Source organism: Mastigoproctus giganteus, chromosome 2 (assembly GCF_048544385.1).
Source record: "Mastigoproctus giganteus isolate SK-2022 chromosome 2, ASM4854438v1, whole genome shotgun sequence".
In the NCBI taxonomy this organism is placed as follows: Eukaryota; Metazoa; Arthropoda; class Arachnida; order Uropygi; family Thelyphonidae; genus Mastigoproctus; species Mastigoproctus giganteus.
This window is the reverse complement of record NC_143576.1, coordinates 61116705-61132845: the sequence shown is the minus strand read 5'-3', so window position 1 is coordinate 61132845 and position 16141 is coordinate 61116705.

The window sequence follows — 16141 nt, the reverse complement described above, 5'->3', positions numbered from 1 at the left end:
GGCTTCCGTTGCAGATGAACTCAGTTATTTTGCATCGATATTTACAAATGAAAAACCTTTTGTGGCAATGGGAAATTGTGGGAGCGAAGTTGAAAAATATGTAATTAATGATATTGAAATTTCGCAAGGTTATTTAATGAAAAAAAAAAAAAAAACTTTCGAGCCCACAGGCCAGTAAGGCTCCTGGAGTTGATGGAATATACCCTATAATCTTAAGGGAGGCGGCAGTTGAGTGCACTGAACCATTTAGGGTAATTATACGAGCACCACTAGACTCTGGGGGAGATTCCATTGGATTGGAAAAGTGCCAATGTATCTCCCATACATAAGGGTGGCTCTAAGAATGAAGTGCGAAATTATCGAGCTGTCAGTCTGAGTTCAGTGGTAAGGAAAATAATGGAGGCAATGATCAAGGGTGGAATTCAAAACATTTGGATAGAATTGAAATTCTCAAGGATACTCAGCATAGTTTTGTAAAGGGAAAGTCACGTTTAACAAATCTGGTTCGCTATTTTGAAAGGGTCACTCACGAGCTGGATTTAGGGAATAATTTCAACATTGTTTATTTAGATTTCAGCAAAGCTTTTTATTTTCATTTCTCTTGACATCTCAAAGGCTTTGGATCGTGTCTGACATGGTCTTCTAAAACAAGCTTCCATATTATGGTTTGCCAACGGTTTTTTTGTAATTGGTTGTCCAGTTTTCTCTCTGACCGCTCACTGAGGGTGATGGTAAATGGCTCTCTGTCTTCTAACTTCTCCACTAATGCTGGTGTCCCCCAAGGTTCAGTTCTTTTCCCCACTCTTTCCCTCTTGTATATTAACGACCTTCTTCCTTTGACCACAAATCCTATCCATAATTTTGCTGACGATATAACATCGCATTCCACTTTCCAGTTTGAGAAACCTTGTCCTGCTCAATCAGCTTGAACTTCTCGAATATCCGCTACCAATTCCTTAAATGCCAATCTCCAGGTAATTCTCCAGTGGGGAAAATACAGCTTACTTGATTTCAATCCTTCTAAAACTCAGTCATGTCTTATATCTCGCAAAAATGATTCTTCTGCTCCTATGCTTCTATTTGATGACACTCCGATTTCTAGGCAAGATGATATATCTATTTTGGGATTACGCTGACTTCTAATCTCTCTTGGCACAAGCACATTACAAATATTGCTTCCTCTGTATCTAAAAAACTTGATTTTCTCTTTCGCTCTCTGCGTTACTTTTCTTCCAAACAGCTGTTCACTTTGTACAAATCGCAAATCCGCCCTACCATGAAATATTGTTCGCACATCTGGGGTGGTGCCCTCAAAACCTCTCTCAGGCTGCTTGATTCCATTCAGAAGAGGGCAGTTAGGATAATTAATGATTCATCTCTAAGAGAGTCTCTCCACTCTCAGTCTCATAGACGTTCTATTTCTGCTGCATGCCTTTTCTTATAATTCCCGCTCTCTCTTTCAAAACAGTCCGAACACGTGCCGCCACCGGCCAACATCCCTTTACTGTCCAACTTCAAACTCACAGAACTAACTTTTCATCTTCCTCATTTATTCATTCAACTGCCGTTTTCTGGAACAACCTTCCTTCATACGTATTTCCTGATAATTACAGTCTACAGAAGTTCAAGTCCAATGTCAACAAATATCTTCTTTCGTCTTCTCAACCTCCAACCCATACACGGTACATAGGTTCTAATACCTCTCGTGTTTGGTGTTTTCATTAAAAAAAAAAACAAAACAGAGGCAGGAACGTTTGTTACTAGTGACTAAGCAGGTTAGAAAGAAGAGCATACGTTGCAAGCGAGATCATTGCAAGTGAGACAAACGCCAAGATGAGAACGAAGTAGTAGTAATACGTTGCCAGAGGGTTATGCAGTAACACTGCAAATAAGCAGAAACAAAAGTGAGAAGCAAATGTAAACTTTTCTGTAAAGGAAATCCCTAAAGAATCGCCGCACTCTTGGCACTGGTACCATCATTACTGTGAAAATATTACTTGTGTGTAAATACAATTCCGGTAAGATTAAACAATGTAATAGTCGCAGGCTCACAACAAACTAACTCTAGAGGAATGAATGTTACCGGATAGCAATCCTGTTGAGTTGCCAGTGTTGATAAGTTCTAAAGACATCAGTGGAAACAAAATCCAAATCGCTATTAATGATTTCGGTTTTGGATAATGAAAAGCTCTATCGTAGTATGCAATACAGATAGTTTGACAGTCTTACAATTGTTTGGCAATTTATATTTGAAATGCGTGAAGGAGAAACAGTGAAATTGCATTTTGAGCTTCTGCCGCAACCACCACCATGATTACATCTCTGAATAAGTTTGGCTTTCATACTGGAAAACATGAGATCTTCATTTCATACGTTCGGACGTTACGTCCCACCGAATAAAAAAACAGTACGACAAAACAGCTGCTAGTTATGCAAAGCTTTTCTTCCTATTGGACTGAATATCAAATGATCTTCCGAGAAATATTGATTTAAATGAAATACAGTACATTTACCATTATACGAGGTAACGTTCCGAGCATTGGGAGAAAAAAAAAAAAATACGTTTCGGTAAAGAAACTAAAACAGCGAAAGAGATCTTCGTTTTCCAAGGAAATGCTTAGTATTTGTAAGTGGTTGCTGTTCACAAGCTGCAGAAATATACGATTTTATTCACCGATTTATTCAGTTTTGTTTTTCTTATATACTGAGTTTTTAATTTCTACTTTACGATTATTTGAAACATTTATAGGCATAAATAACATATATCAGATGCATATACACTGTGCAGCCACTTTATTAGGTACAACCCCTGATGTGCACACAAATGGTTTGTCCCACAACGTTGCAGGTCAAATGACCACAGTTGTGGATATAAATGCAGCAGAACAACCTTTCTAGTATCAATTAACCGTACAAATCGTAGCAAGAATGGAGAAAAGGATTGATCCAACGGATTTCGAATGTGGCATGGTAGTAGGTGCAAGACGTGCTCGACAAAGCATCTAAGGAACGGCAGTTCTCCTGAACTTTTCACGCACCGCAGTTTCAAGGGTGTATCGCGAATGGGGCAACGAACAGAAAACATCCTCTCAACGGCACTCCTGTGGAAGAAAATCGCTTGTTTATGACCCTAACGTTGTGCAGTAATGGAGTATCATGCAGACATGAGTGTGTCACGCAATTCCTTGAGATTCAATGAAGGTGTAGGCCTGCAGCGAACAGCCCTTTCCAGCTCATCCCAACGATGTTCCATAGGATTGAGATTCGTGCACTGAGCGGACCTCTGCAGCAAAGAAAATTCATTGTCATGTTCCTGGAACCATTCTATAGTGATTCAGGATTTGTGCACCGGCGCATTATCCTGCTGGAAGTAACCATCTGACTGAGGATAAACTGTCAACATGAACGGATGCACTTGGTCAGCAACGATGTTTAGGTGCAATGTGGCATTCAGACATGAATCTATGGAAATCAATGTATCCAACGTGTGCCAAGAAAACATTCCCCACACCATAATACTGCCTCCACCACCTTGCACGGTAGTCGTCAGACATGACGGGTCCATGTTGCTCTTGCCAAATTCTGAGCCTTCCATGATGCACCAGGAACTTCGACTCGTCAGACCAAGCAACTGTTTTCCAATCCTCGATAGTCCGGTGCTGGTGTTGCTGTGCCCACAGCAGGCGTGCTCTCTTGTTCTTCATTGATAACAAAAGGTACGCCATGTGGCCGTCGGCTGTTGTAGCCCATTCGCGACAAAGTGCGTCTAGTGGTCCGTTGCGATATTTTTTTCTGCACACCAAGGTTGTGTTCTGACATGATGTGCGACATTGTGACCATCTGTTTGCTTGCACAATTCTAGCCATAACTCCTCTGCATCTTGTTCAGTCCATGCCTAGACGAATTCAGGCTGTTTTGAAGGCTAAAGGAGGCTCAACACGCTGCTTGGTAGGTGTACCTAATAAAGTGGCAATACAGTGTATCTATCACTGTGTTTTGCTGATTTTAAAACTAGTTATGCTTACCATGCGCGGTATTGCCTTTTTCTCCCCCATTTTTTCAATGAAAAAATGAAACTGTCTAGAAGTCTCAGCAAGAACTAACTCTAAATGTTGAATATCACGTATTAATTAACCTGCATTCGGCGATATTAGGTTGCTTCAGTAAAATGATTTGTGTGATGATTACTGTCTGGTCGGGATGTTCGAAAGTAGCGTAGTTTCTTTGTGCTTTGCTGTATTATCAGTGATAAGTGTGAGGTGTGGGCAAAAATTGGAAATGATACACAACGGAGAACATTTTCTGGTACTTTTACACCAAACAGAGTAACCTTTCATCTCGAATTTTTATTTTTTAATAGCCAAAGCTGTGATTAAAGATTTTTTTTTTATTTCGTTTGTAAACCTCTCTCAATTTTTGAACAGGGTACAACCTAACACCCCCAAAACAAATACAAGCAATTTACAGACACGATCTACAAGACATAATAATGACCCCAGTCTTGGAAATATGCAAAGAAACTCTGAAGTTACTGGGGACAGCTGTAGTAAAATAAAAAATGTAAAGAAGCTTTCGTGGAAACATTACATGGTAAACAAATTTAGTTTATTGAATTTCTTGGTAACTTCAATCCGTTAAATGAGTTACTGAATGGGCTCATTCTCTTTTCATTTATGTTTAACTGTGTGTCCAGAAACAAGTCGCTTTCTGTTATTCTTTACTTTTTGTATATATACAACATTTCGGTCTGCTGATTGAATGAGAATGCTGTGTCAAACACGCTCCTTCTTTGCCCCGAAGTCGGGTTTCCACAGTAGACCTGAAACGTAGCCTGAAAAAGTTTAGCAAATGAGGGTACTGGATCGATAGCTTTATAACCTTACCACGCATTTTTTTTTCATATTTAGACAGTTTTTACTCAACTTGTAAGCTTATATCAGAAAAAAAAAAACACATTTTAAAGATGTCACATAGGGCAACCCTAACTGACAATACGGCAAACGAACGAACACACCTAAAGAAATGTTTTTGTTTTTATTTATTCGCAGTTTCAAAAGTAAAAGCTAAAGATTCTAATAAAACACTAGAAACAAGCAAACACGTTTACTGTTGTCACAAAGATTTTGTATTGGGAGTTGAATGAATAACAAATTTTCAGTGAACACGTAGGGCTGCAGACAACAAGCACCTACAAACCAAGGAATGCACTCCATTTAATCTATGAATTGATATGGTTCTTTACACTTTGGACGATCCAAGTTTTGAATCAAAAATAAAGTAATTTCCACTTCAATTAGCAATTAAGAACTTATATTAGCCTGCCTATAAAGCCAGAACGTTTCGGATCTTGTAAAGCAGTCGCTGTTGGAAGTGCCTCTGTGCATACTAAATACATCCATAGCGGTTTATACCTCTATGGATGTACATAGCGAATGACTGGTTCGGATAAGTGCATTTAGTCTAGAGACGGGAAAAAGTCGAAGTGTGTACAATTTTCGTCAAAGTGAGTCGTTTCCGTACTCCAACGAACAAACGTCAACCCTCGCGTGTTTTTGGGAAAGTCCTAAAATTTCTTCCTATACTACACAAAAACTCAATGTTTATTCGATGTTCGAATGGCGAAATCTTGGCACATGCACGGCGAAAACAAATTATTTGAATCGCACATAAAGGTTCACTTTTCCTAATAGTCACCAACTGAATGAGCATACATATCTAAAAAAAGCAAACTCATGACAGAATCAGTAGAGGCACCACCGATTTCAAGTATGTTTTATTTAAGCGTAAGAACACTGCAGGCCAAGAACAATCTTGCACTAGATATCTACCGAGGTCTACAGTAAACAATTTAGTATGTCTCAAACACATGCTGCCATCTAACTCAATTGGCTCTATAATGCATCGGTCACAGATCCGTTCAGATTTTTCAATGACAAAAACTACAGCAAGTACTCACTCAAGAATACTTACCAACTTATTGACGTAACAGCAAAACAACTACTTCAGATATCGAACAGGAGCAGAGTAACTGTAATGAACTTCAACTAGTTTTTCGTTAAAATTCAGCATCCATCTGACAAATTGCTCAAATAGCGTAGCACTACGAAGCGCTAGGTGCGTTATCAGAAAATATTAAGTGTAAGAGAATATGTATAACAGCCGAAAATATCAGAAATAATCAGTAGTCTGTAAATCTACATAGATGTTTTTGCATGCATACTATTATATAACCAAATTCCATCAACCAGCGTTTAAATCCATGCTGTTTTCGAAAGCGGACTGCAAGATTTATATATTAAAAAAAGTAAAGTATGAAAATTAAATATAATCAAATATAATATAAAGAAAACGGAAAGGAAAGGCAAAAATACCAAATACGCCTGTATACATCAAATGGCTCTGAACAGGGACCAACACCCACAGATTTATAAATCAAATAGGGTAATAAATAAAATATGAACACACGGAAACAAAATTTGGAGTGTAAATATATATAAAGATAAATTAGGTGGATATAAATTTTAAAGTTAACGGGTATAAAGGGACTATTGTACCGACGGATAGCAACCGATATTTAAAAACCAAGCAAAGCAGCACAATTATTAGAGCCTAGATAACAGCATGTCCTTATACCGTTCAGCAGTCAGACTAAACAGGTAAAATTTAAGATTTTGCGGTAGCCATTGACCAATTACTGTTAGTACATAAAAATATTGATGAAAGCCCAAATTAGAAATATAGTATCAGAATTGAGTTAGAAGTAACACATTACATAAAATATGTGCCAGATTAAAATAACATATTAAATAAAATAGAATAAAATTAAAAAATAATAATGTAACATATATTATATAGCAAAATAATTTATGTCCCTAGGGGACATAAATTCAAGTTACGGGGGGAAATGTTTAGATTGGACTGCAGGAAGTTTTGTTTTAGCCAGCGAGTTATAAATTATTGGAATAAGTTGCCTTCATGGGTGGTAGAGGCCGACAGTTTGGGGAAATTCGAAGGTCATCTGGATAGTACTTTCGGGTAAGGGAAGCACATAGGATGATAGGTTTAATTTCCTTTTTATTTATTTTTTATTTTATTAATTATTATTATTTAGTTATTTATTTATTTATTTATTTTTTTGTTTTTATCATTGTTTTGTTCGGATTTATATTTTTTTTTATTTTTTTTTTTTTTTTGGCTGGTGCAGCATAAGCCATAGGCTTTCTTGCACCATGCGGCCGTTACTAATACTAAAACATCACTTGCTGTCATACCCTACAAAATGTATGAAATTAAAAAGGAATATGCCATTATAGAGATCTGGGTACAGTTATTGTACGACTGTAAGACATAAAATAGCCAAAGACATACCCACCTACGCATATATATATATACAAAGCGCCCTTTAGCGCAAACGGTTGCTGACCTTAACAGTAACTACTAAATTCAATTTTCCCATAAATCATCAAATATTAAATTAGGTAATCCACCATCAGTTCTAATATATGACAGCAACATAGAATTAAATAATATAATTAAATATTAAACAAATATAATTAAATATTAAATAAAAATAATATAGAATTTTATGTATTTTAAGGGTACCTCTCTCTTCATATTTCAATTTATTTTTTTAAATCAACATAACGATTTCAGTTTTAATACCTTTGTATTTTGGAAAATTTTAAACTGTGCATTTTAATAATATTACCATGAAAATTTTTATAGATCTTGGTACTGGAAAACAAATATTTTTGAAGTTAAATTTTTCTATTTTATCATATATACTGATATCAACGTGGTCAGATTTTATGGAGATTAACATATACAAATAAGCAATTGCGGTATGGTTATTAGTAAATTCAATAGTCAGATCTGTTGGGTATATATTTGCTATCTATAATTTTTTTCTCTCTAAAATTAGATTGGTTTATGGTTAGTAAGTCGTCAACCTATCTGTATATGATAATGTTTTTGTATCAATGTTGTTGTTGTTGTTTTTTTTTTTTTCAAAATAATGCAGATGAAGATTAGCTAAAGCGTAAGAATAACAAGCACCCATAGCAATACCTCTCTTCTGGATGAACAAAGACGATCCATTATATACGTAGTGGTTAAAGAAGCATAGATCCAGTAGACTTGGCAATATGATTTATCACAACTTGGGATGCAACGAAATTCATTAAAATAATATGCAAATACATATTCATGTTATTATGATAGATACTAGTGAACAGATTATTGAAATCAATATGCTGAAATTTATTACCCAAAGATGCTAATTTTTTGTAATAGTGGGGTAGCTTTATTGATAAATTTTGGCTTATTCGAGTTAATAGTTATATTAAGCAGATTTTCCAATATTTTCTAGGTTCTTTAACATAATTGTTTTTAACTGTCTTCTTCTGGCATTATAACCCAGGGTGGGTCTTAACCTTCTCAACGATGTTCCGCCAATAAGCCCTACCAGAAGTCAAACTTCTCCAACTTCTTATTCGCATGGTCTTTAAGATCTTTTCTACATCATTCATTTTTTCGTGGCCTTCCTCTCGCCCTCCTCCTTGTAGGTTTCCATTTCATTATGCTATTATCCATTCTCATAACATGTGCCAACAGGCAAGTCTCTGGCTCTTCACAAATCTGACGATGTAAATAGGCACCTTGTATAAAATGGTCCAGTTCATGGGTCATTCTGACCCTCCAGGATCCATCAACATCTTGTACAGGACCAAAATCTTTTCGCAAAATTACACTCTTGAACACTCTCAACAACTAGTCATCTTTTCTCGTTAATGTCCAAACTTCACAACCGGTCTAATGAGGCTTTTGCATATTCTAAATTTTAAATTTCTGTTCAATACTCTGGACTTCAATAATTTTTCATATGCATAGAAACATTTAGTTACGCTCAGGATGCAGGATTTATGTTTATTAGTAATAGAGTTGGACTAATTTATCTGCGAACCTAGGTAGGGTACGTAAAATTCTGAACATGCTCAAACGAGCAGCCAGTAGTTCTTAAATGTTCAAGGTTATCTGCCGTTCTCCGGACTTCCATATATTTTTTTCTTCGCTTCATTTATCCTGAGTCCTCTTCTTTCTGCTTCGCTTTTCAGTCGGTCACTGTTTCCTCCAGTGCTCCTTTAGTTCTACTGATAATAGCGACATCATCAGCATATGCATAGATCTGCAGACCTGCACTGTCTTCATGCCTATGTGTCCAGTCTCTTCAAAATTTCTGAGAGCCGCCCCCAAAACCAAGTTAAATAACACAATAGGTAGTGTATCAACTTGTCTAACAACAGGGTTAATGTCAAAGGTGGGTCGTCAACTCGTTGTCAAATCTTACCACTGCTTTAGAGCCAGCCAGGGTTGCTTTTATGAGCCTGATAATCTTTGCAGGTATGCCCAAAACAAGGAGATCATTATCATTTCCTGTCTGCTAAGGCAATGAAAAGCTTGTTTGAAATCTACATATATGTCGCATAAGTGTATATTGTACTCGAATGTTTCTTCCTGTATCTACCTCAAAATGAAAATCTGGTCAGTTGAGCGATTGGGTCTGAACCACACATATTCTTCAATGATTTTCTCTGAGTATGCTGCCAATCTGCTTTAAATAACTCTCGGCAAACTCTATAAGTTACAGTCAGTAATGTAATACCTCTATAGTTAGAACACAAGAGTTTATCACTCTTCTTGTGAATCGGCTGTATGATTCTAAGGCCGGGATGATTCAGCCAGGATTTTTCCTCAGACCATATTAATAGTATCGGATTACGTATTCTTCTCCCATAGTGTCACTCCACCGTTCTTGAACAACCTGCAGTTATTCCACCAGCTCTCGGTGCTTTAAAGTTCTGTAAGCACTTAATAACATTTCGAATTTCTTCGAAGCTAGGATATTCAATATACGGTTCTACTGTATAGTACTGTACAATACCTATTTCGTTGCAAGCTTTATGGAAATATGGGAATTTAGTATTATTAATTTTAATATTTGATTTTTATAGCGCCTTAAACAGTCAAAGTCCCGTCTTCTGAAGTTAAAACCCATGCCTTTAACTACCGCAACATCTTTCTTCATCTTCCAGCTGACGATTGCATGATCACTTCCTGGCAGTGGCTCCTGTGCTCTAAGCCCTGTGATGTCATCTGAATCGTTAGTAACGATGAGGTCAAGAATATTCTCTAACATGCTGGTACAAATAATAACCATTTACTTTATTTAAAGTTATTCCCCAACATGAGTTTTTCTCCCACTTATTCCTTTAATGGGCTTTTTTCATTCTGTGGCTGAGTTAGTTGGTCTCCGGTTTAAAGCAAGGTTTTGTCCCAGAAATTGGGGTTTTTTCGTCCAGCAAAACAGGCAAATCGAGCATAGAACACACGGAATTTACAGACACAATACACATGGGTACATGTAAGAAATTGGGTGATCCTAACATTCTGGGTTTTTTTTTTTTTTTTTTAGATGAAGATTCCGATAGGTTGTGTAGCAGTGTAATCATCAGCAGTTATTTTAATTAACTCCAGAATGTTGTTGTTGTTCTTGGATTTTTCTGGTGCAAAGACTACATTGCACCTATCATAGTAGTTAGTACTAATTTTATTGGCTTCTATGGAAGCAGTCAGAAACGGTTATATAAACCTATTCGTTTCAGAAAGAAAAAAAAATTTTGTAAGGTTTGAATTTTCGCCTATGATATGGCTAAGTGACAATTCCTGTAAGTTTGAGAGAGAAGTGAATGAAATTAGACGGGAGTTGTTATACAAGGTGCATTCCAGGAGTATGTGTTTTATTGTGAGTGGCCTGTGGCAATGTGAACACTGTGGAGGGTCATTACTTGATAACAGGGATAGATGGGTCAAATGGGTGTGGTCTATTCGGGCTCTGGCCAGGACAACCTCTTCTTGTCTGTTTGTGCGAAAATTGGAGGCCCATAATTGCGGTACAGGTTTAATTTCAAGGAGTTTGTTATGAATATGTGTTTGCCACTGTAGTGTACATCGTTCCTTACATATATTTCGTATATGCATTTTGTAATCACTGAATGGGACCAGAAAATTCATTGGGGATGTGCTGGATGGATGCTTGGCAGCATCATCTGCAATTTCGTTTCCTGGTATTCCAGTATGGCCTGGAATCCAGCAGAAGACAACATTTTGCCGATGATCTCGGAGACGAATCAACTCTGATCTGATTAACTGTAGTAACGGATGAGTAGATGGGGAAATCTTTTGCATTGCTAATAGAGCACATTGCGAGTCTATGTAGATTATGCTCTTTTCGATTGAGAGATGGAAAATGTTTTCCAGAGCAAGCTTTATAGCATATAATTCAGTGGTGTAACTGCTGCATTCTGTCGGAAGCGACACAGAAGTGATAGTGTCATGGAATACCACTGCTGCACCTGATCCAATCTCGGACTTTGAACCGTCAGTATATAATTTCGCGAAGTCAGGATAACATTCTAAATGTGCAGCTGCTGGATGTTAATACTCGTTAAAGAGTGTTTCCCGCATTGGTGGAAATAATTGTCACAACACGGCATGATGACAGACCATGGATGAACGTGATCTATAGGTTCGTGGTGGACTTTGAGTTGTATATTCCAGTTTCCTGCTAGTTCCATTAACCTAATACCTACAGGCCTAGTTGCTTGTGGTTTGTTTCTATAAAAGGTCGTGAGTGGCGGATCATTAAATATTGACCAATTAGGATGGGTCGACTGGCTTTGGATCTTGGTTGCGTAGTTCAGTAATAACATCTTTCTTCTGATGTTTAGAGGAGTTTCGTCATCATCATCATCAGCCATTTTCAATCCACTGCAGGATGAAGGCCTCTCCAGCAACTTTCCATTTCCTTCTGTTTTGAGCACTGGCGATCCATTCACTACCCAAAAAAACTCATGAATTTCATCTATCCATCTCCGCCTTTGTCTTCCAGGTTTTCTTCTAGCTTCTCTTGGGTACCATTCTGTTATTTTCTTAGTCCATCTGTCATCATGTCTTCGAGCTATGTGTCCTGCCCAAGACCATTTTAGTTCTTTAGTTTTGATAAGAATATCCTTTACTTGAGTTTGCTGCCTAATCCATATGTTTCTCTTCTTATCTAACAGTCTGATTCCCAATATAATTCTTTCCATTCTTCGCTGTGTAGTTCTCAGCTTCTCTTCCATTCTTCGCTGTGTAGTTCTCAGCTTCTCTTCCATTCTTTTGGGGAGTGCCCAAGTTTCACTTCCATAAGTCATGGTGGATAGTATACATTGGTTCATTATTTTACGTTTCAGACAAACTGGAATATTGCTCTTCAGTATGTGACTATATTTCCTGAATGCTATCCATTCAAAATTTATTCTTCTCTTGACTTTCAGCCATTTATCATTATTACAGCTAATAACTTGTCCCAGATAAGTATATGACTCCACCTTTTCAATTACTGCTCCTTCAATCATTATTTCCCTTTCCGTGGCATACTTGTTCATCATTACTTTTGTTTTAGCCATATTCATCTTTAGTCCAAATCCTTACTAACTGTGCATAACTGATTAAGATTTTCCTCTAATTCTATGGGATCGTGGCTTATAACCACAATGTCATCTGCAAATCGTAAATGGTTTAGGTACTCTCCGTTCACATTGACTCCTTTCTGCGACCAGTCTAATCTTCTGAAAGCTTCCTCAAGGGCAGCAGTAAACAGCTTCGGAGATATTGTGTCTCCTTGTCGAACTCCTTTCTCGATTTTACATTTCCTACTGTCTTTGTCTAGTCTAATAAAGGAGGTAGCATTCTCATATACTTTCTTCAAAATCATAATATATGGGATATCTATGCCTTGTCTTTCCAGTGCCCGAAACATTGCCTTATGCTGCCTTTATACATTGCCTTTTTTTTTTTTGGCAAGCTGTCCGGAGATGTTCAATGTGTTTTTGATAGTTTAACTTACTGTCAAAAATTAAGCCAAGCAGACGAATACTATTTGCTATTGGAATAAGATGGTTATCTAATTTGAGTTCAGGATCAGGATGCATTTTACGTATAGTACAGAAATGAATGGCAGTAGATTTCTAGCTGGATAGTCTGTAACCATTTTGTGTCATCCAAATCTGATTTATTGATATCTGCAATTGTCTCTCAATGTAATTCTTGTTTTGAGAGTGGCAGGAGACTGTGAGATCATCGGCATAAAGATATGAGTCCACTGTTTTCGGAATAAGTTCAGTTAAGTGATTAAATTCTAATTGCGAATATATTGGCGCTGAGAACGGACCCTTGAGGGATTCCTTCTTCCTGAACAAAGTTTTTAAAGAGAGTTCCCCGGTAACGAACTTGAAAGGATCTTTGTTCTAAGAAATTTTGGATGAAATACGGCAAATTTCCTCTCAGGCCAAGAGAATGTAGAGCCTTTAAAATGACGAAACGCCATGTGGTGTCAAAAGCTTTCTCAATATCCAAACAGACCATAACGAGATGTTCCTTTTTGGTGAATGCATTTCTGATGTTTTCTTCGGCTTTAATCATAAGGTCCAATGATGATCGATTTTTTTTAATCCAAATTGATTGTTATTGATTAAATTTTGGGACTCAAGATACCAAGTCAGACGGCGGTGAATAATTTTTTCGAGGGTTTTGCTCAGACAGCTGGTAAGTGAAATTGGTCTATAGTTTTGAGGAACAGAATAGTCTTTACCAAGTTTTGGGATAGCCAGAACGTAGGTAGAATTCCTAGCGAAAGTTTGGATATGTAGCTTAATAGCAATAGAATTTTTATTTATTTGAATACGAGCTTCACGTACATTTGTAGCCTGGGGCAAACGCTTATCTTGTTTCTTATTTCATTCAACCACCATTATATAAGGCAGGAAAAGGATGAAGTTAAGTTCGTTCAGCCAGTGCGTAGTCAAAAAAAAAAAAGGGGTTCGTTCAGTCAACATAAGTTTATCAACAAAGGGAATTTGAGAACTGCTAATATTATTCGAATTTAAAATAAGGCTAAATATCTGTATATAATACTGCTCTAGAATTATCGATAGAAATGGCCTGCAACAGAAAGGGGGGACCCTTTTGTAATGATGATGACTGGAATAAGTTCGTAAGAGAGAAGGATGTTTGGTCAGGTACTGGGGACACTACCACAGGTGTGAACGAGAATGGTCCAGTTTAGAATATACAAATAGATGTTCAGAGAAATGGAAGAGAACTCCTAGTTTATTAAACGTTGGTGAGTTGACAGTATTAATTCATTATTCCACGAAATGGTAGAGCTAAGTAAATTCACAATTGTTTTTTTCATTCAATTTCTACAAAAAAAAAAAAAAAAACACATTTCCGGGAAGAAATGTTTCAGTTGAAGAATTCCTTTTATAAAGTTAAAGTTTTCAATAAAGAAAGTATTCAGCACTAATGCGTAACGTAGGCTATATCTGACGCGGTGTAAATTTAGATGCTAATCTTAGCATTAGTGTATCGTGTTTTGAAAGCAGTTCCATAAATCACGGTGTCGCTTATAATTAATAAATGCTAACGAGAACATAATGGGCTAAAACAGGAGGCTGGCTGCCATTCTGGGATGTGTTAGCTTGTAATGAGGAAACCCAACGAAATCAGCAGTACGTTTTCTGTCTGTAATTAAGTGGTCGGTGAATGTTTTATACGAGTTATTAGGGGCATAAAAATAATATTTATGAAACTTCATTTCAATTTATTCTGGTATAAACTTGAATCTATTTCACATATTTGGGATATTCTCTCGCTCTTTCTAATATTACTTAAGTTCTTTTCCTTTCTCTCTTCCTCTATCTCCTGTTTTATTTTCAAAATATTTTTTCGTTGTTTCCATTTCTCTTTACCAAATTCTTATTCTACGTTTCATTTCATTATTTCTTTGTTATCCTTTCTCACTACACATCATCCCCACCTTCTCCTACTGTCTTTCATTCTTTCCATCCGCAGCTGTTTCGTCATATATCTGAACTCTCCTATTCGATATCAGCTGTTATTCCTATTCTATAAAGCAGCATATAAAGGCATTAGAGAGGAAGATGATGGAAACGGGATGAACTGATGCTCGTAGATGTATCACCCATTTCCTAAAGGGGCTATTTTTACTGCACGTTTTTGGCTTTCAATCTACTCTTCTCGAAAGGATACATATATGTTCTGAGTACATGCTGCATTCCAAAAAAAAAAAAAATATAACAGACCAGAAATATCCGAATATATAACTTAGAAATACATTTCTTTGCAAGCGCATCTCTGCAAGTATCTTCATTTTACAGCCTGATCGCGAAATAATTTAAGTGTGTCCATCCGTATTTAGACATTTACTTGTATGGGATACTGATGCTTAGTCACCACGCGCATCACAAGTGTGAACTCTAACAAAGCTGTACCGTTAACTACAACTTTTGGACTTGAGTTATATTAGTATTGAGATGAATCTTTTAATGAAGAAAATCATTTTCTAAAAGTGAGTGCCCGAAAGAAACTGGAGTGCTCTGTTTTTGTTAAAGTGCATTTTTTGTCAATAAATCTTAATTAAATCGAAAACTTAAAATCGTTTCATGCTGTTGATAATAATGTCGATTTTATATTATATATATAATATTACTTATTGGAAGCAAGCGATTAGACAGGCACTTGACCAGAACCCCCTCACGATCAAAATCGAACTCAGTAGTGCGCAACTAAGCTGCTTCTTCAGTTCGATTAATGTCGCAATTATTCTGTCGTAATTTTTGTTCGAGAGTTGCAGATAAATGGGGGCATTGTGGACTTTCCAGCTCTAAATGAAATATTTAAAATTGAATCCATCAATGCATACAACAAACGTAAATTAAAGAGGATATTTTTGAGTCAAGTTTCAGAAAAAAATGAGAAGCATCTCTCCGTCTATTCGCATTGCTCTTTAACAGTTTATTCCAATTGGAAACCAAGCCACACAGCATCGAAGAAATAAAATCACGTCTCAGCTCGAGATAGTTCCTAAAGCTTGAGATGTTTTTAAAATTCTCTCTGGCAGCAATTTTCCTAAATTTCTAATACACATTATATTGTACTTACATTTGTATTTTTTAGCACTTATATATTTGTAAATAAAATGTTTTCAAAAACGAAGAATTGCAAATCTTAAAAATTACGA